At 66.7% G+C, this 20,623-nt stretch overlaps 2 long non-coding RNA genes across 6 annotated transcripts; both read left to right on the forward strand.

Annotated features, from left to right (window-relative positions):
- Nucleotides 1–3,841: 3,841 nt before the first annotated feature.
- LOC143159862 (uncharacterized) lies at nucleotides 3,842–7,952 on the forward strand. Of its 4 annotated transcripts, XR_012995248.1 has the most exons (7): nucleotides 3,842–4,084; nucleotides 4,461–4,535; nucleotides 4,639–4,934; nucleotides 5,235–5,707; nucleotides 6,310–6,503; nucleotides 7,398–7,541; nucleotides 7,673–7,952. It is a non-coding gene; the product is annotated as an uncharacterized LOC143159862 (long non-coding RNA). The 4 variants fall into 4 exon arrangements; XR_012995247.1 differs by lacking the exon at nucleotides 3,842–4,084 and having other exon boundaries at nucleotides 4,430–4,535; XR_012995249.1 differs by lacking the exon at nucleotides 3,842–4,084 and having other exon boundaries at nucleotides 4,430–4,535; nucleotides 5,249–5,707.
- A 9,995-nt stretch (nucleotides 7,953–17,947) lies between these two features.
- On the forward strand, nucleotides 17,948–20,403 carry LOC143159867 (uncharacterized). 2 transcript variants are annotated; one of them, XR_012995254.1, is made up of 3 exons: nucleotides 17,948–17,996; nucleotides 19,970–20,044; nucleotides 20,149–20,403. It is a non-coding gene; the product is annotated as an uncharacterized LOC143159867 (long non-coding RNA). The 2 variants fall into 2 exon arrangements; XR_012995255.1 differs by lacking the exon at nucleotides 17,948–17,996 and adding an exon at nucleotides 19,502–19,593.
- The last annotated feature ends 220 nt before the right edge of the window (nucleotides 20,404–20,623 follow it).

Genomic DNA, 20,623 nt, shown 5'->3' on the forward strand with positions numbered 1-20,623 from the left:
CAACAGCTGAAGTTGGAAAGACCCATTTGAAATAATAACTGTGGGGACAGACGGGCAAGGGAGAAACATTTTCAGCTTTCCCAGATCCCAGGCCCATCCCAAGCGCACTAAGGGCAAGCGCCAGGCTGTCCCGATTTGCGGCCAGCAGCACGGATGGCTGTAGCAGAAGCGAGGAGGGCTCTACGGATTCTGTACAGGGACGGGAGCATCGATCTCACACTCAGCTTAGGTAGGCAGATTTTGTTACACGCCTCAGAATACGTCGTGAGGCTTCTCACGGTCCCATCTGGCCTGGCTGAGGAAAAAAATCATCTGAAATTTGAGACGCCTCGTTCAAAAGAAGCCTTTTCTGCCAGGAAAAAACGGGAACGTCCCCGTCGAGCTGGCAGTGCCGTTTCTGCCTGCCTGCGTGCGTCCGCTGCGATGGGCTGCTGCCTTGGGTATGGCAGTCTGCAACCAGCGGAGCAGGATTCGGGTTCCTGTCCCGGGTGAGCTGCTCAGGGATCCGACGGTGTGAGTATTTGCCTTCTTTTCCTCAGAACGGCTCACAAAGTGCCGACGCGTTGCGGGGCTATCTTGTGCTCTGATTTCTTCTCCCAATTCGAAAGCCTCGCAGTTGTTAAAGGGGAGGTCGCTGTGCAGGAGAGGAACTACACTTGGCCTGCGGTTACGGGCTTGGTTTTGTTCTGGTGGGTCCTGAAGCAGACTGTGACCCTGCTGTTGCGTGGGATGTCATTGTGGGCGCTTGTGATAGCCTCAGGGGATAACGATCCCCCCTCCTCTATATACCGGAGCAATCGTTCCCAAAATATATCCAGCCCGGGGTGAGTGCTTTTGCTTTTATCTCCAAATAACGTGTGTGTGTGTGTGTGAGCTGCGGCTCGCCTGCTTTCTGTCTGCCACCGCACCTATTAGAGGGGGTTACCTGCCCTCTCCAGCACGGCGTGGCGGGCGTCTGTGCCACCGTGACGCGCTGCCCGAGGACCGGCTGAGAGGGTAGGATGGCCTCGGCGGGCGAGACCGTGAAAACGGTATCGAACTTCACCCCGAGCGCAAGGCCACGATTTATGTCGCAGCAATGTGATTTCTGGCTGCCACGTCGGGGAGCTCGTCAGTAAGAAATACCAGGGAAGAGGGAAGCTCTGCGTTTATTCACCCAAGGAAAGCAAGAGCCAGGTAGTCACTCGGTGGGATCTTAGGACAGCGCGACACGAAGTATTTCTGATGGAGGTGGTGGTTTTGAAAGTTCCCCGGAGCATTAGAAAGCCTTCACTTGGAATAGTCTGTATTACTCAACGCCCACGCGGTCAGGAAAGGTTAATTTAAAACAAAGTCACAGAGATGCTGCTGCTGCTGGAGGGCTGGAAGAGGACGCCCTTTGTAGGAGAGAAACGGCAAAGAGCTCCCCGTCGTGCAGCCCGTACGGCACGTGCTGAGGCGGGATCTCGTTTTTCCCTGTTCTTGGATCTCGGAAGCAAATACCAGGAACAAACCCAACACGTTTAGCTACAGGAACGTATCGAAAGGGTACCTATTGGGCGTAAGCTGGCAGTGAGCAAAGTCAGGTAGGAAATCAGAAAGCTTTTTCATAGGGAAAACGTAAGCTAAAAGCACCCCCCGGTATTTTTAATGCGGGATTTTTTCAGCTTGAAGGGAATGCGCCCTTGCGGATTCTGAACTCTCGGTGAAGCCAGTGAGAGTCCCGGGCAGCCGTCCTGCTGCCCGGCGGTGTTCGCCGGCTGTGAGCACATACGCCCCGGCCTGCGCAGGCAGGAAAAGGGCGAACGCTGGAAAAGGTTTCTTGAATGGCATTTCAAAACCCGGATCGGCCAGCGTTTACACTTGGTGCTCCCCTTCCCCCCGGTGTGGCCTAACTGCCCTTTCCCTCCATCTTTCACTGGATGGGAATTTAAAAGGAAACTGTTTTTGGCTACGGCGATTTTACAGAGGAATCACCCGGGGGAAGGCCCGGGGAAGGCGGCGGTGCCGGCGAGCTCGGCAGGTGCCCGCGTAGGGGCAAGGGGAGTCCGGGCAGGCACCCGCCGCCTGCAGCAAACGCCACCGCCCGTCGAAGGAACGCTAAGGGAGCCGAGCCAGCCCGGGGCCACCGGCCAGCCCGGGGCCACCGCCCGCCCCGGGGCCACCGCCCGCCCCGGCACCGCGCCCGCCCCGCCCGGACCCCGCGGCGGCTCCCGGCGGCGGGCGCTACCTGCCGCGGCGCCTCGCCTCCGCCAGGCGGCGCCACCGGCGGGGGCCGCTCCCGCCCCGCCTCGCTATTGGCTGCTCCCCGGAGGGGCCGGCACCGCTGATTGGTCGGCGCGGGCCGGGCCCCTCCCGCTCGGCAGGGGCGTGTCGACACCCACCTCTCCCCCGAGGCTACAAGAGGCCCCGGGGCGCAGTACCGGTGGCCGCCGCCAGGGGGCGCCTCCGCCGCGGGAGCGGCGCGCGGGACGCCGCGGCGGGAGCAGGTGCCGGCGGGCGAGGGGGGTCCCTGACTGGCATTGGGGGGGTCCTGGACTGGCGAGGGGCGTCCGTGACTGGCGAGGGGTGGTCCCTGCCGCGCCCGGGCCCTGAGGGCCCGTCTCCGGGCGACCTGGGGGCCCCGCCGTGCCCCTGGCGAACGCCGGGCCCGGTCAGGGCCGGGGGGGGTGGGGGGTTGATTGGGCCCGGCCGTGGCTTGGGGAGGGGGTGTCCGGGCCCGGGGCGGGCCTGAGGGGGTGCCCGGGGTTGGGGGTGTTTGCTCCCCCGCCCCCGGGTTGGGGCCTGGCTGGGGTGTGGGGGCGGCGGGGCCCGGGGCTGGGGGGCGTTGGGCCCCTGCCCGGGTCGGGGCGGCAGGAGGGGTCAGCTCTGTCCCGGAGCAGCCCCGCGGGGGGTGCGGGGCCCCCCCGTGCAGAGACGCCGCCCCGCGGGGAGGGTGCGCAGGGAGTGACGCTGGGTGCGACGCCTGTGGGGTGTCTGTGGGCGACCGTCCCCTGTGAGCACCCCCGCGGGGGTGGGCGGGGGGGCTTGTGCCCCACGCCTCATCCCGGGAGCTGCTGCTGCTGCTGCTCTCGGGTCGCGGGGGGCTCCCCGGCCGGCGTTCGGCCCTGCGCTCGTTTCTGGCCGTGCGCGTCGGGAGTTACGGGGCAGTTTCATCTCCTGGCGCTCTGCTCGTCCTGGCGCGTTGTTCCACGTGTTGTACACGCGGGGCGGCACCGTGGGCGAGGCGTGACGTGCGCGGGCACCGCTCACGCTTCACCCTTCCTGCGTCGGCACGGGAGACGCTACCCCTGCCTGTTGGCACGGGGCTCTGCGTTCTGGGGGGGGTCCCCAAACTGCGCGTGGGGACGTAACGTCTGTCCCTGTGCTGTACCCCATTTTGGGGGGTCGGTGGCCACTCGTGCGTGGGGCGGGCGGCAGGTCCTGCCCCGCTTTGGGGGGCACGGGGCCCTTCACGCTGCGTGTCAGCAGGACAAACCCGTTTGCTGCAGCTCTGCTTTTCAGGCTGCGTCCCAGGTTTGTTACAGCACCGTCACCCGCACCCCCGGCTCTCGGGGCAGGGTTTCGGGTGCTGCTTCACTGTCACGTTCAGTTCCCCTCGGCACCGCTGCCGCTTTTGGTGTTCCCGAAGCCGCTGCACGTCCCCGCCGGGGGCCAAAGCGGCCTGGGCACGGGCGTCCCTCCGTGCAGGCTCAGGGGACGGGGGGCTTTGGGGTGGGGGCCACGACTGCGGGTTCTGCCGTGCCGTGAGGGCTCTTGGGGGGTGGCAGATGTGGGTGGGAGGGAGGGAGCCGTGCCTGAGGCCTCCTTTGGTGGAGTTAACGCATTTCTGGTGCGGATTGTAGGGTCCCCGTGTAATGCAAGTACTGCTGGGTTTGCCAAGGTCCCAAAATGAGACATTTTGTCTTGATTGCGCCGGGCTGTGCCCATTTCCAGCCCCGGGCAGGCCGGGATGGTTTGGGCTGCAGAGGCCGGGGCGCTCCCTGGACACGATCTTGGCATCCAAACCCACAGACTGGATGATGGATTGACTGACTGACTGTCAGAATTCCCTGGGGCTCTCCAAAGAGGGGAAGCAGAGGTGCTTGTTACTGCCCTAACCACAGTGAGTAACAGGAGGCAGGAGGAGAGGCACCGAGAGCTGGAGGCACCCGAATTGGCTCCAGCTGCCTTCCGTTGCCTGGGTTTGTCCACAATTTCTTCCTGTTCTCAGCTTCAGGTGTTGGCAGTTACTTTGAAGGATGGGTTTTGTTTCTTCCTGCAAAAACCCAAGAGCTGGAGCTGGTTCCCAGCAGGGCTGGGGCTGGGGCTGGGGCTGGGGGGGGTCGTGTCCCCTGCGTGGCTGGGGGCAGCAGGGCTGGGACCAGAACTGCTGCAGCGGTTCCTCAGGTCACCCGGACAAGAACAGCCTTTCTGCAGGAGTTTCTGACCAGATCAAGGGTGTCATTAAACGCATTTTTGTTTCCTTTTGGTTAGCGCAGTTCATGAGCTGATGTGTTCAAGCAGCTGTTTACCAGTCCCCTGCGTGTGCTCGCTGGCCACGGGCTACGGTTAAGGTGGAGAGTTAAAACTTCAGATTGAAGATTAAAGTTTCGACTTTGCCCGGCAGCTGTTGTGTTTGTGCATTGATTTTTACCACGCTTTTCTTCCCCCCTCCAGAAAACGGAGTGCTTCATCGTCCCCCGTCCCTCTCCGAGCCCTTCCCGTCCCTGTGCCTGACCCCGCGCACTCTCAGCCGCTGGGTTTTTGCCAGGAGCCCACGAGTGACCGTGGGCAGAGGCGGCGCTGGCCGCGATGTTTCCCGGCTGCGGGAGCTGCTGTCGCTGCGCTGCCTGCGCTGCCTGGGCTCTGGCAGCTCCGCGGGGCTCTGCAGCGTGCCGGGCACGACGGCCGCTCGCTTGCAGGGCTGCCGGCGTCGGGGCAGCTGGATGACGCCGTGGCTGCTCCCAGCACTGGTGAGTGGGGACATTGGTGGGGGCTGCGGTGACCGTGCTCGGGGCGCGGGAGAGGGGAGTGGAGCTCCTGGGGGTCTGGGGCTACGGCAGATTCCCCAGCCGACGTCCCAGGGGCTGACGCCTCCCTGCGGGACTCGCTCTGAGAGGCCTCGGGGGGAGCCACGGGGGCGGCTCCAGGCAGCGGCGTGTGCTGCGCGTGCCCCCCTGCCCGGGCTGTGTCAGGAAAACGCCCTTCCCCAACGATGACGTCGGTCGGTGTTTATCGTAGGAAAGCGTATTAACTTTGCTCATCTGCACTAGTTCCCGTTCTGCAGCGCAGTGTGACGAGGGGCTGGAGTTTTACCCCAGACGTGGGCAGTGTTCGTGCTGAAGTAGAACAAACTAAAGGGCGGCCGGGCCCTGGGCATGAGGACTTGACCTCGTGGAAGCCGAGAGCTGTCCCTGAAGGATAAAGGACGCCCTGGGACATCCGAGGTAACGCCGCCATCCCAGCCCCTCTGGCGCGGCTTTGAACCCCTCCCGGCGTCGGCTGGCGCCACGGAGAAGCGACTCTGGCCAGACGGACTCCAGGGCGTCTGGATCAGCAGACAGGGCAGCGAGAACGCTGCGGAAATAGAGTTGCTGTGCCAAGTTTTTCTGTGATCAGTAATCGGTAGCGCGGGTGCCGGTGACGAGTCAAACGTGGTGGACCTGAAGGTTTGAAGGGTGCGAGAACCCCGGGTGAACCCACGTTCGGGGTGCCCCGATTTGGCTGGGAGGCCTCATGCGCATGAGTAAGTATTTCCTCTTGTGATCCTGTACTCGGCGTCCCAGCCTCCCTCCTCGGCCGGCACGGGCCCGCTGCGAATCTATTGACAGGTGCGGGGCCCTGCTCCACTCCTCCGCTCTGGGGGTCCCCTCTCGGGGGGCAGCGGCTGCAGCCTGTGGGGCTGGGAGTCCCGAGCAGCTCCCGATTTCCACCAGGGGATCGGTCCCTGCTCGATGACGCCGGCGGCTCCTGGGCCTGGCTCCCAGCCGTGTCCCCTGGGGGAGAAGGGGACCCGGCGGGGCTGGGGGTCTCCCGGTGACCCCTCCTGCCACCGGGCTCCCTCCTCCCGGCACAGGCACCCTCTGGTTTCTTCTCCCCAGCCCTTTTCCGGAGCGGCTGCCGGCAGGACAGACCCCTCCGGCCTGGCGCTGGCTCTGCCGGAGCCGGGGAGAGCTCGGGCCGGGGGGAACTGGTTTCCGCTGGGGTTCAGCCCTGGCCAGCGTCATCCTCACAGGCAGATGCCCGAGGACCGGAGGTGGCAGCGTCAGGGCGCTCCTGTGGTGGAGCCTTGGGGTGGCTCTGAGCTGTGTTTGAAGCCGTGGTTTTACCTAAAAACTTCTTTTTCAGCTCAAGAAAGTTTGGGCACGGGGAGCGACGACTGTCCCGGTGCCACCAGTCCCGCAGGAGGTGTTGGTGGCCCAGGTGATGCCTTGTGGCTGTGCCGACGCGTGGGGAAGGCTCATCCCGGTGCCTGGGCGAGGAGCGCGGCCCTGCGGTGATGAGCGCCGGGGGACGCCGACGGGGAGGACGTGGCCGGTAAGGCGAGTGCCCCGAGGCGGCGGCTGAGCGGAGCTGTGCGGTGGGAGCGGGGCGCTCGGCTCCCCGGGGATCTCCGGGTGCCGCAGGAGGCACCAGGGTCCCCAGGGTCGGAGGGGCAGGCAGGGATCCTGCCCCCCCAGGCCATGGGAGCGGGGTGCCAGCTGGCAGGTAGGTGCTGGGGGCTGCCGTGCGCCGGGGGGTCGGGCAATGGGGAGCTCCGGGGAGCGGTTTTGTGCTCGGGGCACTTTGGCTTTGCCCCTCGTCCTGCCGGCTGAGGGACGGGGAGGGCGGGCCCTGTACCCCGTCAGGGCTCCCTGTGGGGCCCTTGGGAGGAAGGAGGGGTCCCGGCGTCAGCGGGGCAGTGCTGGTGCAGGTGCCAGCGTGCGTCCCTTGGGGTTCACAGGAGCTCAGCACCGCAGGGCCAGGGCCTGCACCTGCCTGGGCAGGGTACCCCCATGGCCAGAGGCTGTTTGTGGGAGCAGGGGGGGCCCCGTGGTTCCCGACCCCGTAGCCCACCCTGAGCCAGGGCTGGGCCGCACATTTCGGGGGGCCGTGGCTGCGAGGGGTGTTTGGGGAGTGGGTGCGGGTGCTGTCGGGGTCCGGCCCCATCCCCAGTCTGGGGCTGCCGGTCATCGGTCTGTGCTGCCACCGCTGCTGCGTGGGTGGGTTTTCAGCCAGATCCTGGCTCTCGCCCACCCTTCCGGGCAGAAACGGGGACGGGACACCAGAAATGTCCCGTTGCTCCCTCCCCTCCCATCATAGGTGTGTGGTGCGGGGTTGCTGCTGCCGAGGGGTCTGAGCAGAGCTGCCCGTGCCCAGGAGGCAGCAGCTTCAGGGGCTCTTTGGGCCGGGCCGTGCTGCCGGGAGCTGATTGTCCCACATCTCCCCCTGTGCAGGGACGGACGGACAGATGGACAGACGGAGGAGACCCAGCCACGCTGCCTACGCCGAGGCTGCCGTCGCCGCCTGCCCCCGCTCCTGGCTGGGGACAGCCCTGCCTGCGCCCGCCCGGAGACGCTGCGGGGCCTGCACGGATCCAGGTCAGTTGTTTGGGCCCCCGTTTGTTTTGGGTCCAGCTTGTTTGTTCGGGCTCCTGTTTGTTTCTGGTCCTGCTTGTTCCAGCCCCAGCTCAGTTTTGGTTCCTGTACCAGTTTTTCTGCTCTGGTTTCAGGTCCAGCTCATGGATGGCTCCAGCTCAGTTTTGGCTCCAGTTCGTGGATGGTTCCAGCTCCTCAATGGCTCCAGCCCAGTTTTGGCTCCAGTTCGTGGATGGTTCCAGCTCCTCCTGGCTTCCAGTTCGTTTCAGCACCAGCTTGTTCTGGCTCCGGTTGCTCTGCGGCTCCAGCTCATTTGTTCCAGCTTGTGCTTGTTGAAACGATCTTGGCTTTTGGCAAGGTCGTAAATCAATCACTGTCATAACTTGGATATGAATATTAAATGTCATAACTGTACACACGTTGACTAACGAGTTGGTGTTTATTGTTCACGCACCCTCCCGGGGGTTGTACACCCCCAGAATGAAGACCTGGACGGGCGAAGAGGGTGGGGAAAGCGCCGTTTCCCCCAGAGACTATCTCAGACGTTTAATTCGGCCTGGTGCATGCCGGCCTCCCTAACTGCGGGGACCAACGCGACCGGACCCCCACCTCCGGTGGGGGTCCACGCACCCTGCCCACCCGCCTCCCGCACCCACCCGGCCTGCCCCCCTCCCACCCCAATGCCCTCCCACCCACACCCACCCTGCCCCCCTCCCACCTGCACCCCAGCGCCCTCCCACCCACACCCCAACACCCTCCTGCCACCCAGCCCCATGTCAGCCCCCCCCAGCCAGGTCCCCGTTTCCCAGCCCAAACACCCAGGACTCGGGTCCTGCTCCAGCCCCGGCAGCCCCTTCCCCAGACCCAGAAACGCCGGACCGGGGCTCGGGGCTCCGGCCTGGGAAAGGCCCGGCCCGGTCTGTGCCGCCGAGCCCCGGCCCGAGGTTGTGATTCCCCGGAACACCCGGCCGAGCCCCGCACCCCCCCTGCCCCGCCTGCGGGGTCGGACGGGCCCGGGAGCCCCGGCGCTGTCGGGCGGTGCTTGGGAACTGGTCAGGGGGACCCGCGGGACGGGCACGGCCGCGGGCGGCTCGGGCGAGGACGGGGGGCGCCGGGCTCCGGCCCTCCGGGCTTTATTCCCCGGCGCCCCGAGCCCCGACGGCTCCTCCGCGGAACCACCGCCAGCGCGGCCGCCCGGGCACCGGCACTTGACCACCTACCCCAGCCCCGGCCCGGACACCCCCCCGGGCCGCGGCCCCGCTCGGCCGCGGCCCCTTCCCCGCTTCCCGGTCCCAGACGCGGCTCCGCTCCCGGGCCGAGCCTCCCAGGCCGAGCGTCCCGGGCCGAGCCCCCCGCGCCTCACCTGGCCCCGCCGGGGGAGCCCGGCCCGGCCCGGCCCGGCCGCTGCCGCCCCGGGGCCGCGGGCGCCGCCGCCGGGGGGGAACGACAAAATGAGGCAGACGGCGGCCGCCGGGGCTCAAATCTCCTCGGCCCCGCCCCGCGCAGGCGCCCCGGGGCACCGCCCACTCGCCCCGCCCTCGCACCTGTGCCAGCACCCGCCCCGCGCAGGCGCCCTCGGCCAACGCCCCCTCGCACCTGTGCCGGGCCACGCCCCCGAGGCTCCGCCCACTCGCCCCGCCCCTGCGCCCGGCACGCCCCGCGCAGGCGCGCTGAGGCCCCGCCCCTCCGCGCCCCGCCCCGCGCCCGCGCCTCCTCTTCCGCCGCCAGAACCGCCCCGGCCCCGAGCGCGGCGGACGCCGGTAGCGGGACGCGGGGACGGAGCCCCGGCCCGGGGGCCTCTCCCGGGGCCGTGCGGAGCGGGGGGCGGTGAGGCGGGAGCCGGGCGCGGGGCCTCGCGGGCGGGGGGTAACGCGGGCGCGGGGCACCGCCGCTGCTGCCGGCGGGGGAGCCTCGACCGGCGTCCGCCTCTCCCCGGGCGGGTTGCGGGTCCCGGGGCTCTGTCCCGCCCCGCGGAGCCGGAGGAGCGCGGCAGCGCCGGGGCTGGGCCGGGCCCCACCCGAGCGCCCCGAGCCCGGCCTCGCCGCCTCCGTCCCGGCGCCGCGGGCAGGAGGAGCCGCGCTCCGGGGCCGGGCCTCGGGCGGGGAGCGGGGGCCGGCGGCCGGGCCCCGGGGCCCAAGTCCCGCGCTGCCCGCTCCTGTCGGCGGCCGCCGCCTGCGCGGGGCTGGGGGCACGGTCCCGCTTGGGCCGCGGGGAGCCGGGGCTCGGCCGGGGCCGGGGCCGCGGAGGAAAGGCGGCGGCTTCGCGCAGGCGCGGAGCGAAGGCGGGAGATGGCCGGCGGCGCCGGGGCTCGCCGGGGCCGGGCCGCCCCGAGCGCGGGGGCTCGGACGGGCACCGTCTGCCCCGGGCCCGCTCCCGCCCGGCCTCCTGCTCCCGGGGCCCAGAGAGGGGCTGCGGGCGCTGCCCCGGCCCCGCCGCGGCCAGCCCGGCCCCGGGGTGACCCCGGGAAGAGCCGCCGGGCCCCTGGCTGAGCCCGAAGAGGCCGGGCTGGGGCCCTGCTTCGAGCCCCCCGGAGGCAGGGCCGGGTCCGTCTGCCTCAGCCCTAGGCCTGGCCCGGCGAGCCCGGCTTCAAGCCCCAAAACGCGGGGCTGGGGCTGGTTCTGAGCCCCGAGACTGGCCACATGAGCCTTGTTGTGAGCCCCCCCAAGCACAGGGCTGGGTCTCTGCTTCGAGCCCCCCAAAGGCAGCACTTGGTCTCTCTCTGTGGGAGCCCTAAACCGGCTTACTGACCCCGGCTTCAGGACCCCAAACGCAGGACTTGGTCTCTGTTTCCAAGACCGGCCACATGAGCCCTGTTTCGAGCCCCCTGACTGCAGGACCGGGTCTGTCTGCGTGAGCCCTAAACCTGGCCCACTGAGCCCGGTTTCAAGCCCCAGAAACACAGGGCTTGGTCTCTGTTTCCAGCCCTGCAAACGCAGCACTTGGTGTCTCTCTGTGTGAGCCCCCAAAACTGGCCAAATGAGCCTGGTTTCAAGACTCCAATACGCAGGACTTGGTCTCTGTTTCTCAGTCCTAAAACTGGCCAAATGAGCCTCATTTCGAGCCCCCCAAACGCAGCACTTAGTCTCCCTGTGGGAGCCCAAACACTGTTTTCGTGAGCCTGGTTTCTAGACCCCAAAACGCAGGACTTGGTCTCTCTTTCTAAAACTGGCCACGTGAGCCTTGTTGTGAGCCCCCCAAACGCAGCACTTAGTCTCCCTGTGGGAGCCCTAAACCTGGCTGTTGACCCTGGTTTCAAGACCCCAAAATGCAGGACTTAGTCTCTGTTTCTAAGCTCGAGCCCGGCCAAATGAGCCCGGTTTCAAGCCCTGCAAACGCAGCACTTAGTCTCCCTGTGGGAGCCCAAACACTGGTTCAGTGAGCCTGGCTTCAGGGCCCCAAAACGCAGGACTTGGTCTCTGTTTCTAAGCTCTAGAACTGGCCACGTGAGCCTTGTTTTGAGCCCCCCAAAGCACAGGGCTGGGTCTCTGCTTCAGGACCCCCAAACGCAGGACCTGGTCTCCGTTTCTGAGCCCGAACACAGGGGACTTGGTCTCTGCTTCGAGCCCCCAAAGGTCAGGGCTGAGTGCCCGGTTCCGAGCCCCGACGCGCAGGACTCGGTCTCCGTTTCCAAGGCTGGGACATGGGCGACTGCCTCCGCTCCGCGGGCCCGAGCCCCAAACCCCGCCGGATCCCCTCGCTGCTCCGGAGCCCCAGATCCGGCCGCCGAGCCCGGTTCCGAGTCTGCGCCGCGCAGGCCTCGGGCTGCTCCGGAGCCCCAGATCCGGCCCCACGGGCCCGGTTTCAAGCCCCGCCACGCACAGGGCTCGGGCTCTGTTTCGGAGCCGGGCCCGGAGCCCCCCGGCAGCCGCCCTCGCGGCCCGGGAACGCGGGACCGGCTCTCTGCTCCGCAGCCCCCGACCGGGGCTGGGCTCCCCGAAACGCGCCCGGGCCCAGCTCCGGCTCTGCTCAGCCCCAGCCCCGTGCCCCGCAGCCCGGGACTCGCTCTCCGCCCCGGAGCCCGGCCCGGCCCCTCTCTCTGCTCCCCAGCCCCGCGGCTGGGGCTGGGGCCGGGGCCGGCCCCGGGAGCCCCGGCGGCGCTCGGGGACCGGCGAGGACGGGGGGCGCCGGGCTCCGGCCCTCCGGGCTTTATTCCCCGGCGCCCCGCGCCCGCCGGCAGAGCCGCCCCCGGGCCGGGACCCACGCCCCGCCCCCGCGGGCCGCCACCGCCCACCCGTCCCCGCCCACTCCTTTTATAGACATCGCCCCGCCCGCCGGGGCCGCCCCGGGTCCCGCCGCCCGCCCGCCCCCTCGCTCATCCCCCGGCCCGTGGCGTCATCGGCGTCACTTGCAGCGCCGCCAAACCAAAGCCCCTGGTTGGCTGCAAGGCCGTGACGGCACCGGCGGGGAGCGGGAGGGGCCGCTCCGCCCGGCGAGGGGCGGCGGCGCGGGGCCGGCAGCGCCCGGGAGGGGAAAGATCAGGGGACATAAACCCGCCGCCGACAGCGGCAGCGCGTTCGTGACGCCCCGCCGCGCGCGGGGCCGGGGCGGAGGCGCCGCCCGTCTCGGGAAGGGCTTTCCCCGCCGCCGGTCGGGCGTAAGGGGCAGCGCGGAGACGCTAAACCCCGCCGACGGCGTCATTTTTGGCAGCGGTGGCTCAGGTCCGGGCGGGAGCAGCGGAGCGCGGGGCGGCTCTGACGCTTCCCTCTGCCCCGTCCCCGAAAACGCGACCCGGGGAACAAGAGGAGGTTCCCGGGTGCCTCGAGAGACCCGAACCCTTCCGGGCCGGTCAGGACATCAGTGTTTTCCCTTATTGACACTAACGAACCCTTCCAGCGCAGGAGAGGAGCCTTTCGCCTGAGCCCGTCCTTCCCGCCACCACCAGAGGCCACATCAGCCGCTGGGGTCACTGGCCGCCGCCTCCTCCTCCTCCTCCTCCTCTCCCCTTCTCTCTCCTTTCCCCTGCTCCGAAGGCAAAACACATGAAGAATGGGGGGGGGGGGGGGGCCTCGGGGGGGTCAAGGCCGAGTCCAAAAGCAGCAGCAAAACTAGTTTTTGCATCAGTTTCAGTCAGGCCTACGCAGCCCCTCTTATCTAAACCCGGCCGCAGCGCTTCGGGGCGGCTTCGGAGAGGCTCCTCCCGGCGCTGCCCGGCCCCGGGGCTTTCCCTCAAACGGCTCCCGGGGGAAAACCGCTCCAGCCGGAGGCTGGTGAGACAAATCCCACCGGTGCAGCCCCCGGGGAGGGGGAAAGGGGAACTCGAGCGGGGGGAGAGGAAGGTTTGGACCTCGGGCAGACCCCCTGCGCAGCGGTCCCGAGCGGGACGATAAACCCCCAGGCATTCATTTTGGGGAGGAATACGGCCGGAGGGGGCTTCGGGGGTTTCCCTGCCGGGACCCCCCCCCCCCGGGAGCTGGGTGGCTGCCCCTCGCCGGCCGGCCGCGCCCTCCCGCTGCTCCCCCGCCACCCCCGCGAGCCAACCTGAAATCACGGTGATGTCCCCATCAGGAGGGGGCTCCGGCGGCACCGGCCTCGGAGCCGCTGCTCGGGAGAACCAGCCCCTGGCACGGCCTGGCGTCCGCCGCAACGGGGAAAGAGCGACCGCCGCGCACGGACCGCCCCCCCCGCCGGCCGCTTCGCCGCTCCCGGCAGCGGCAGGCCCCGAGGGGCACCATTTAAGCACCCCCCTGTAAGGGGGACGCGTCTGCCCGTTCCCTGTTGTTCCTCGCCGCTGCTCCGTCAGTTTCAAACCCAGCTGAGCGCGTGACAGCGTTGGGGTCCCGGCTACCGAAAGCAATCCTTCCCCAGAAGGGAGCGACAAAACCGACCGAAGCCCGGCCCGGAACGGGGGGCGGCGGCGCGGGAGCTCGCCCAGCTCCAGCGGGGCCGCAGGCGCTGCCTCCAGACCCTCCCCGGGCGCAGAAGCCGATCCCATTGACCCCCGCTCCATCCCCGCCTGCAGCGCTGCCTCCCGGCCGGAGGCGGGGAGGAATTTCCCACCGGGGTCGGGAGCGGCGGGGCTGGATCCCCACCCGTGGGTGCCCGGCGGGCGAGGGGGGCGGCCGACACCGCTCCGGCCGGGCTGGGGTGGAGGTCAGGGATGAGGGGGTGACGCTGAAAAGGACAGGGGAAATAAACCAAAATCTCAGATCAACAGAGCTTCACTGGCCCAGTGATCTCCCACAGTTGTGAGAAAGCAGCAACTGAAGATAAAAAATACACCTGGAGTAAATTGGGGCACCCCCCCCACACCCCTCAGAGCAGCAGGATCAGCATCCCACCTCACACACACACACAAGCCTGTTGCTAACAAAGCACCTGCAGCTTTACCTCAGCTCCCAGCTACAGCAGAGAGGGAGGGACAGCCCAGCCCAAGTTAAAAGCAGCCCCCCACCCCACTCTCACAGGACACCCCCACTCACAGGTGCCAGAGCTCCGCAGCAGCCCCTTGTTCAGTGCAGCGAGGGGGAAGGCTGCAGCCCCGGGCGCAGCAGAGAGGGAAGAGACCCCGCAGCTCCTGCCTGATGCAGGGAGGAGGGAGAGGAGGGAGGGGGGAGCAGAGGGAGCAGCCCAAAGCCAAGCCCTGGGGCTGGAGGGCTGTCACCTGCAGCCACCACTGGCCTGGGGGGGAGGGGGGTGCCTGGCCTGCACATCAGGGCTGGGTTTCCTGCACAGGTTTCATTGCAGAGCCTCCCCCTTCTGCTCTTTCTGAGGCAGCCCTTTCCCTTCAGAAGCTTGTTAGCAGGGTCACAGTTACCTCTGCAGATGCCAGCCCCCTGACACCCCCCCCAGCCATTACAGCTGGGGGGAGCAGCAGTCCAGAGCCATCCCCAGTGCACTGAGCACTCCCCAGCACAACATGCAACCCTCAGGCTCTTCTCCTGCGTGCTGAGCTGCAGCATTTAGACCAAGCCTCCCTGGAGAGAGGGCAAGGGCAGCTTTTAAATCGGCAGCAGGAACCAGGGGAAGAAGAACAGCCTGTATGGCCCGGGTTAAACTAGCTGGCCCTCCTATCCGAGAGGACAGGTTTTGCCTGACCTGTTTCTGCCTCCCCAAAACCCACCTCCCACCCAGACCCCAGAGCCAAAGTTGGTGATACCCATCCCACCGTGACCACTAGGAGCTTCCTCCCTCCTCACACGGCTCAAGGGTGGAGGAAGGCAGTCTCGGGAAGGCCAGCGAGTGCTCGAGGCCCAACCTGCACCTCCACATCCAGAGCCAGAAAAGCAGCTCCAGGGCTCTGACTTAAACTGGGAAAAGCATCCCTGCTCTCCGTATGGTAATGCAGACAGACAACAGCAAAACTGGAAGACAAACAAACTGAAACCCAAGGACAGCAGGAAACCAGAGCCCCCCACACACACGCACGGCTCCCCAGCCCCTAAGCAGGAGCCAAAGGCACTCCAGTAACACCACCCAAAGGAAAGCAGAAAACAAAGACAGCAGCAAGAGAGCAAGACTAGCAAGGAGAAAAGAGAGAACTCACAGCACAGCCACCACTGCACTGGGACAGAAGCCCCCTGGCCTGAGCTTAAATGCAGAGCTGGGGCCAATGGGGAAGGGCGCGTGGGTGGTGGAGGCTCCAGGTGGGGCCGTCAGGGCGATGGGGACCTGGTGGGGCGCTCCGAATGCCTCTCTCGGCAGCCGAAACCAAGCGGCCCTGGCGTCTCCGCTGACCTCTCCGGTGCCGGCTTCCCAGCAAGGCTGCCGGCATCCTTCGGAGCGAAGGGTGAGGCAGAAACACCATCTCCGTTCAGGATGTGTCCAAGCGTCTTCTCTGCAGCGACGCGCAGCCAGGGCAGGCAGCGAGCAGCCCCTGCGCGGTGCGTGTGCTGTTAACGGAGCTGCCCTGCGCAGAGCGGTCCTCGTGAGCCCGATGGCTGGATCCGACTACGCGGTGAGTTCAGTCCTTTTCTTTCCCATGACAGTAGGAAAACGGTTGGTGGGCGCAGACGATGAACTGCATGTTTACTACTCGATGTGCCTCCCGTCCTCCGAATCAATCCGCAACAGCTGAAGTTGGAAAGACCCATTTGAAATAATAACTGTGGGGACAGACGGGCAAGGGAGAAACATTTTCAGCTTTCCCAGATCCCAGGCCCATCCCAAGCGCACTAAGGGCAAGCGCCAGGCTGTCCCGATTTGCGGCCAGCAGCACGGATGGCTGTAGCAGAAGCGAGGAGGGCTCTACGGATTCTGTACAGGGACGGGAGCATCGATCTCACACTCAGCTTAGGTAGGCAGATTTTGTTACACGCCTCAGAATACGTCGTGAGGCTTCTCACGGTCCCATCTGGCCTGACGGAGGAAAAAAATGGTCTGCAATTTGAGACGCCTCGTTCAAAAGAAGCCTTTTCTGCCAGGAAAAAACGGGAACGTCCCCGTCGAGCTGGCAGTGCCGTTTCTGCCTGCCTGCGTGCATCCGCTGCGATGGGCTGCTGCCTTGGGTATGGCAGTCTGCAACCAGCGGAGCAGGATTCGGGTTCGTGTCCCGGGTGAGCTGCTCAGGGATCCGACGGTGTGAGTATTTGCCTTCTTTTCCTCAGAACGGCTCACAAAGTGCCGACGCATTGCGGGGCTATCTTGTGCTCTGATTTCTTCTCCTAATTTGAAAGTCTTTTAGTTGTTAAAGGGGAGGTCGCTGTGCAGGAGAGGAACTACACTTGGCCTGCGGTTGCGGGCTTGGTTTTGTTCTGGTAGGTCCTGAAGCAGACTGTGACCCTGCTGTTGCGTGGGATGTCATTGTGGGCGCTTGTGATAGCCTCAGGGGATAACGATCCCCCCTCCTCTGTATACCGGAGCAATCGTTCCCAAAATATATCCAGCCCGGGGTGAGTGCTTTTGCTTTTATCTCCAAATAACGTGTGTGTGTGTGTGTGTGTGAGCTGCGGCTCGCCTGCTTTCTGTCTGCCACCGCACCTATTAGAGGGGGTTACCTGCCCTCTCCAGCACGGCGTGGCGGGCGTCTGTGCCACCGTGACGCGCTGCCCGAGGACCGGCTGAGGGGGTAGGATGGCCTCGGCGGGCGAGACCGTGAAAACGGTATCGAACTTCACCCCGAGCGCAAGGCCACGATTTATGTCGCAGCAATGTGATTTCTGGCTGCCACGTCGGGGAGCTCGTCAGTAAGAAATACCAGGGAAGAGGGAAGCTCTGCGTTTATTCACCCAAGGAAAGCAAGAGCCAGGTAGTCACTCGGTGGGATCTTAGGACAGCGCGACACGAAGTATTTCTGATGGAGGTGGTGGTTGTGAAAGTTCCCCGGAGCATTAGAAAGCCTTCACTTGGAATAGTCTGTATTACTGAATGCCCACGCGGTCAGGAAAGGTTCATTTAAAACAAATTCACAGAGATGCTGCTGCTGCTGGAGGGCTGGAAGAGGACGCCCTTTGTAGGAGAGAAACTGCAAAGAGCTCCCCGTCGTGCAGCCCGTACGGCACGTGCTGAGGCGGGATCTCGTTTTTCCCTGTTCTTGGATCTCGGAAGCAAATACCAGGAACAAACCCAACACGTTTAGCTACAGGAACGTATCGAAAGGGTACCTATTGGGCGTAAGCTGGCAGTGAGCAAAGTCAGGTAGGAAATCAGAAAGCTTTTTCATAGGGAAAACGTAAGCTAAAAGCACCCCCCGGTATTTTTAATGCGGGATTTTTTCAGCTTGAAGGGAATGCGCCCTTGCGGATTCTGAACTCTCGGTGAAGCCAGTGAGAGTCCCGGGCAGCCGTCCTGCTGCCCGGCGGTGTTCGCTGGCTGTGAGCAAATACGCCCCGGCCTGCGCAGGCAGGAAAAGGGCGAACGCTGGAAAAGGTTTCTTGAATGGCATTTCAAAACCCGGATCGGCCAGCTTTTACACTTGGTGCTCCCCTTCCCCCCGGTGTGGCGTAACTGCCCTTTCCCTCCATCTTTCACTGGATGGGAATTTGAAAGGAAACTATCTTTGGCTACGGCGATTTTACAGAGGAATCACCCGGGGGAAGGCCCGGGGAAGGCGGCGGTGCCGGCGAGCTCGGCAGGTGCCCGCGTAGGGGCAAGGGGAGTCCGGGCAGGCACCCGCCGCCTGCAGCAAACGCCACCGCCCGTCGAAGGAACGCTAAGGGAGCCGAGCCAGCCCGGGGCCACCGCCCGCCCCGGGGCCACCGCCCGCCCCGGCACCGCGCCCGCCCCGCCCGGACCCCGCGGCGGCTCCCGGCGGCGGGCGCTACCTGCCGCGGCGCCTCGCCTCCGCCAGGCGGCGCCACCGGCGGGGGCCGCTCCCGCCCCGCCTCGCTATTGGCTGCTCCCCGGAGGGGCCGGCACCGCTGATTGGTCGGCGCGGGCCGGGCCCCTCCCGCTCGGCAGGGGCGTGTCGACACCCACCTCTCCCCCGAGGCTACAAGAGGCCCCGGGGCGCAGTACCGGTGGCCGCCGCCAGGGGGCGCCTCCGCCGCGGGAGCGGCGCGCGGGACGGGGCGGCGGGAGCAGGTGCCGGCGGGCGAGGGGGGGCCCTGACCGGCGAGGGGGGGTCCTGGACTGGCGAGGGGTGGTCTCTGCCGTGCCCGGGCCCTGAGGGCCCGTCTCCGGGCGACCTGGGGGCCCCGCCGTGCCCCTGGCGAACGCCGGGCCCGGTCAGTGCCGGGGGGGGTGGGGGGGTTGATTGGGCCCGGCCGCGGCTTGGGGAGGGGGTGTCCGGGCCCGGGGCGGGCCTGAGGGGGTGCCCGGGGTTGGGGGTGTTTGTCCCCCCCGTCCCCGGGTTGGGGCCTGGCTGGGGTGTGGGGGCGGCGGGGCCCGGGGCTGGGGGGCGTTGGGCCCCCGCCCGGGTCGGGGCGGCAGGAGGGGTCAGCTCTGTCCCGGAGCAGCCCCGCGGGGGGTGCGGGGCCCCCCCGTGCAGAGACGCCGCCCCGCGGGGAGGGTGCGCAGGGAGTGACGCTGGGTGCGACGCCTGTGGGGTGTCTGTGGGCGACCGTCCCCTGTGAGCACCCCCGCGGGGGTGGGCGGGGGGGCTTGTGCCCCACGCCTCATCCCGGGAGCTGCTGCTGCTGCTGTCGGGTCGCGGGGGGCTCCCCGGCCGGCGTTCGGCCCTGCGCTCGTTTCTGGCCGTGCGCGTCGGGAGTTACGGGGCAGTTTCATCTCCTGGCGCTCTGCTCGTCCTGGCGCGTTGTTCCACGTGTTGTACACGCGGGGCGGCACCGTGGGCGAGGCCTGACGTGCGCGGGCACCGCTCACGCTTCACCCTCCCTGCGTCGGCACGGGAGACGCTACCCCTGCCTGTTGGCACGGGGCTCTGCGTTCTGGGGGGGGTCCCCAAACTGCGCGTGGGGACGTAATGTCTCTCCCTGAGCTGTACCCCATTTTGGGGGGTCGGTGGCCACTCGTGCGTGGGGCGGGCGGCAGGTCCTGCCCCGCTTTGGGGGGCACGGGGCCCTTCACGCTGCGTGTCAGCAGGACAAACCCGTTTGCTGCAGCTCTGCTTTTCAGGCTGCGTCCCAGGTTGGTTACAGCACCGTCACCCGCACCCCCGGCTCTCGGGGCAGGGTTTCGGGTGCTGCTTCACTGTCACGTTCAGTTCCCCTCGGCACCGCTGCCGCTTTTGGTGTTCCCGAAGCCGCTGCGTGTCCCCGCCGGGGCCAAAGCGGCCTGGGCACGGGCGTCCCTCCGTGCAGGCTCAGGGGACGGGGGGCTTTGGGGTGGGGGCCACGACTGCGGGTTCTGCCGTGCCGTGAGGGCTCTTGGGGGGTGGCAGATGTGGGTGGGTGGGAGGGAGGGAGCCGTGCCTGAGGCCTCCTTTGGTGGAGTTAACGCATTTCTGGTGCGGATTGTAGGGTCCCCGTGTAATGCAAGTACTGCTGGGTTTGCCAAGGTCCCAAAATGAGACATTTTGTCTTGATTGCGCCGGGCTGCGCCCATTTCCAGCCCCGGGCAGGCCGGGATGGTTTGGGCTGCAGAGGCCGGGGCGCTTCCTGGACACGATCTTGGCATCCAAACCCACAGACTGGATGATGGATTGACTGACTGACTGTCAGAATTCCCTGGGGCTCTCCAAAGAGGGGAAGCAGAGGTGCTTGTTACTGCCCTAACCACAGTGAGTAACAGGAGGCAGGAGGAGAGGCACCGAGAGCTGGAGGCACCCGAATTGGCTCCAGCTGCCTTCCGTTGCCTGGGTTTGTCCACAATTTCTTCCTGTTCTCAGCTTCAGGTGTCGGCAGTTACTTTGAAGGATGGGTTTTGTTTCTTCCTGCAAAAACCCAAGAGCTGGAGCTGGTTCCCAGCAGGGCTGGGGCTGGGGCTGGGGCTGGGGGGGGTCGTGTCCCCTGCGTGGCTGGGGGCAGCAGGGCTGGGACCAGAACTGCTGCAGCGGTTCCTCAGGTCACCCGGACAAGAACAGCCTTTCTGCAGGAGTTTCTGACCAGATCGAGGGTGTCATTAAACGCATTTTTGTTTCCTTTTGGTTAACGCAGTTCATGAGCTGATGTGTTCAAGCAGCTGTTTACCAGTCCCCTGCGTGTGCTCGCTGGCCACGGGCTACGGTTAAGGTGGAGAGTTAAAACTTCAGATTGAAGATTAAAGTTTCGACTTTGCCCGGCAGCTGTTGTGTTTGTGCATTGATTTTTACCACGCTTTTCTTCCCCCCCTCCAGAAAACGGAGTGCTTCATCGTCCCCCGTCCCTCTCCGAGCCCTTCCCGTCCCTGTGCCTGACCCCGCGCTCTCTCAGCCGCTGGGTTTTTGCCAGGAGCCCACGAGTGACCGTGGGCAGAGGCGGCGCTGGCCGCGATGTTTCCCGGCTGCGGGAGCTGCTGTCGCTGCGCTGCCTGCGCTGCCTGGGCTCTGGCAGCTCCGCGGGGCTCTGCAGCGTGCCGGGCACGACGGCCGCTCGCTTGCAGGGCTGCCGGCGTCGGGGCAGCTGGATGACGCCGTGGCTGCTCCCATCACTGGTGAGTGGGGACATTGGTGGGGGCTGCGGTGACCGTGCTCGGGGCGCGGGAGAGGGGAGTGGAGCTCCTGGGGGTCTGGGGCTACGGCAGATCCCCCAGCCGACGTCCCAGGGGCTGACGCCTCCCTGCGGGACTCGCTCTGAGAGGCCTCGGGGGGAGCCACGGGGGCGGCTCCGGGC

This window comes from Aptenodytes patagonicus, chromosome 4, assembly GCF_965638725.1.
Source record: "Aptenodytes patagonicus chromosome 4, bAptPat1.pri.cur, whole genome shotgun sequence".
NCBI classification, from domain to species: Eukaryota; Metazoa; Chordata; class Aves; order Sphenisciformes; family Spheniscidae; genus Aptenodytes; species Aptenodytes patagonicus.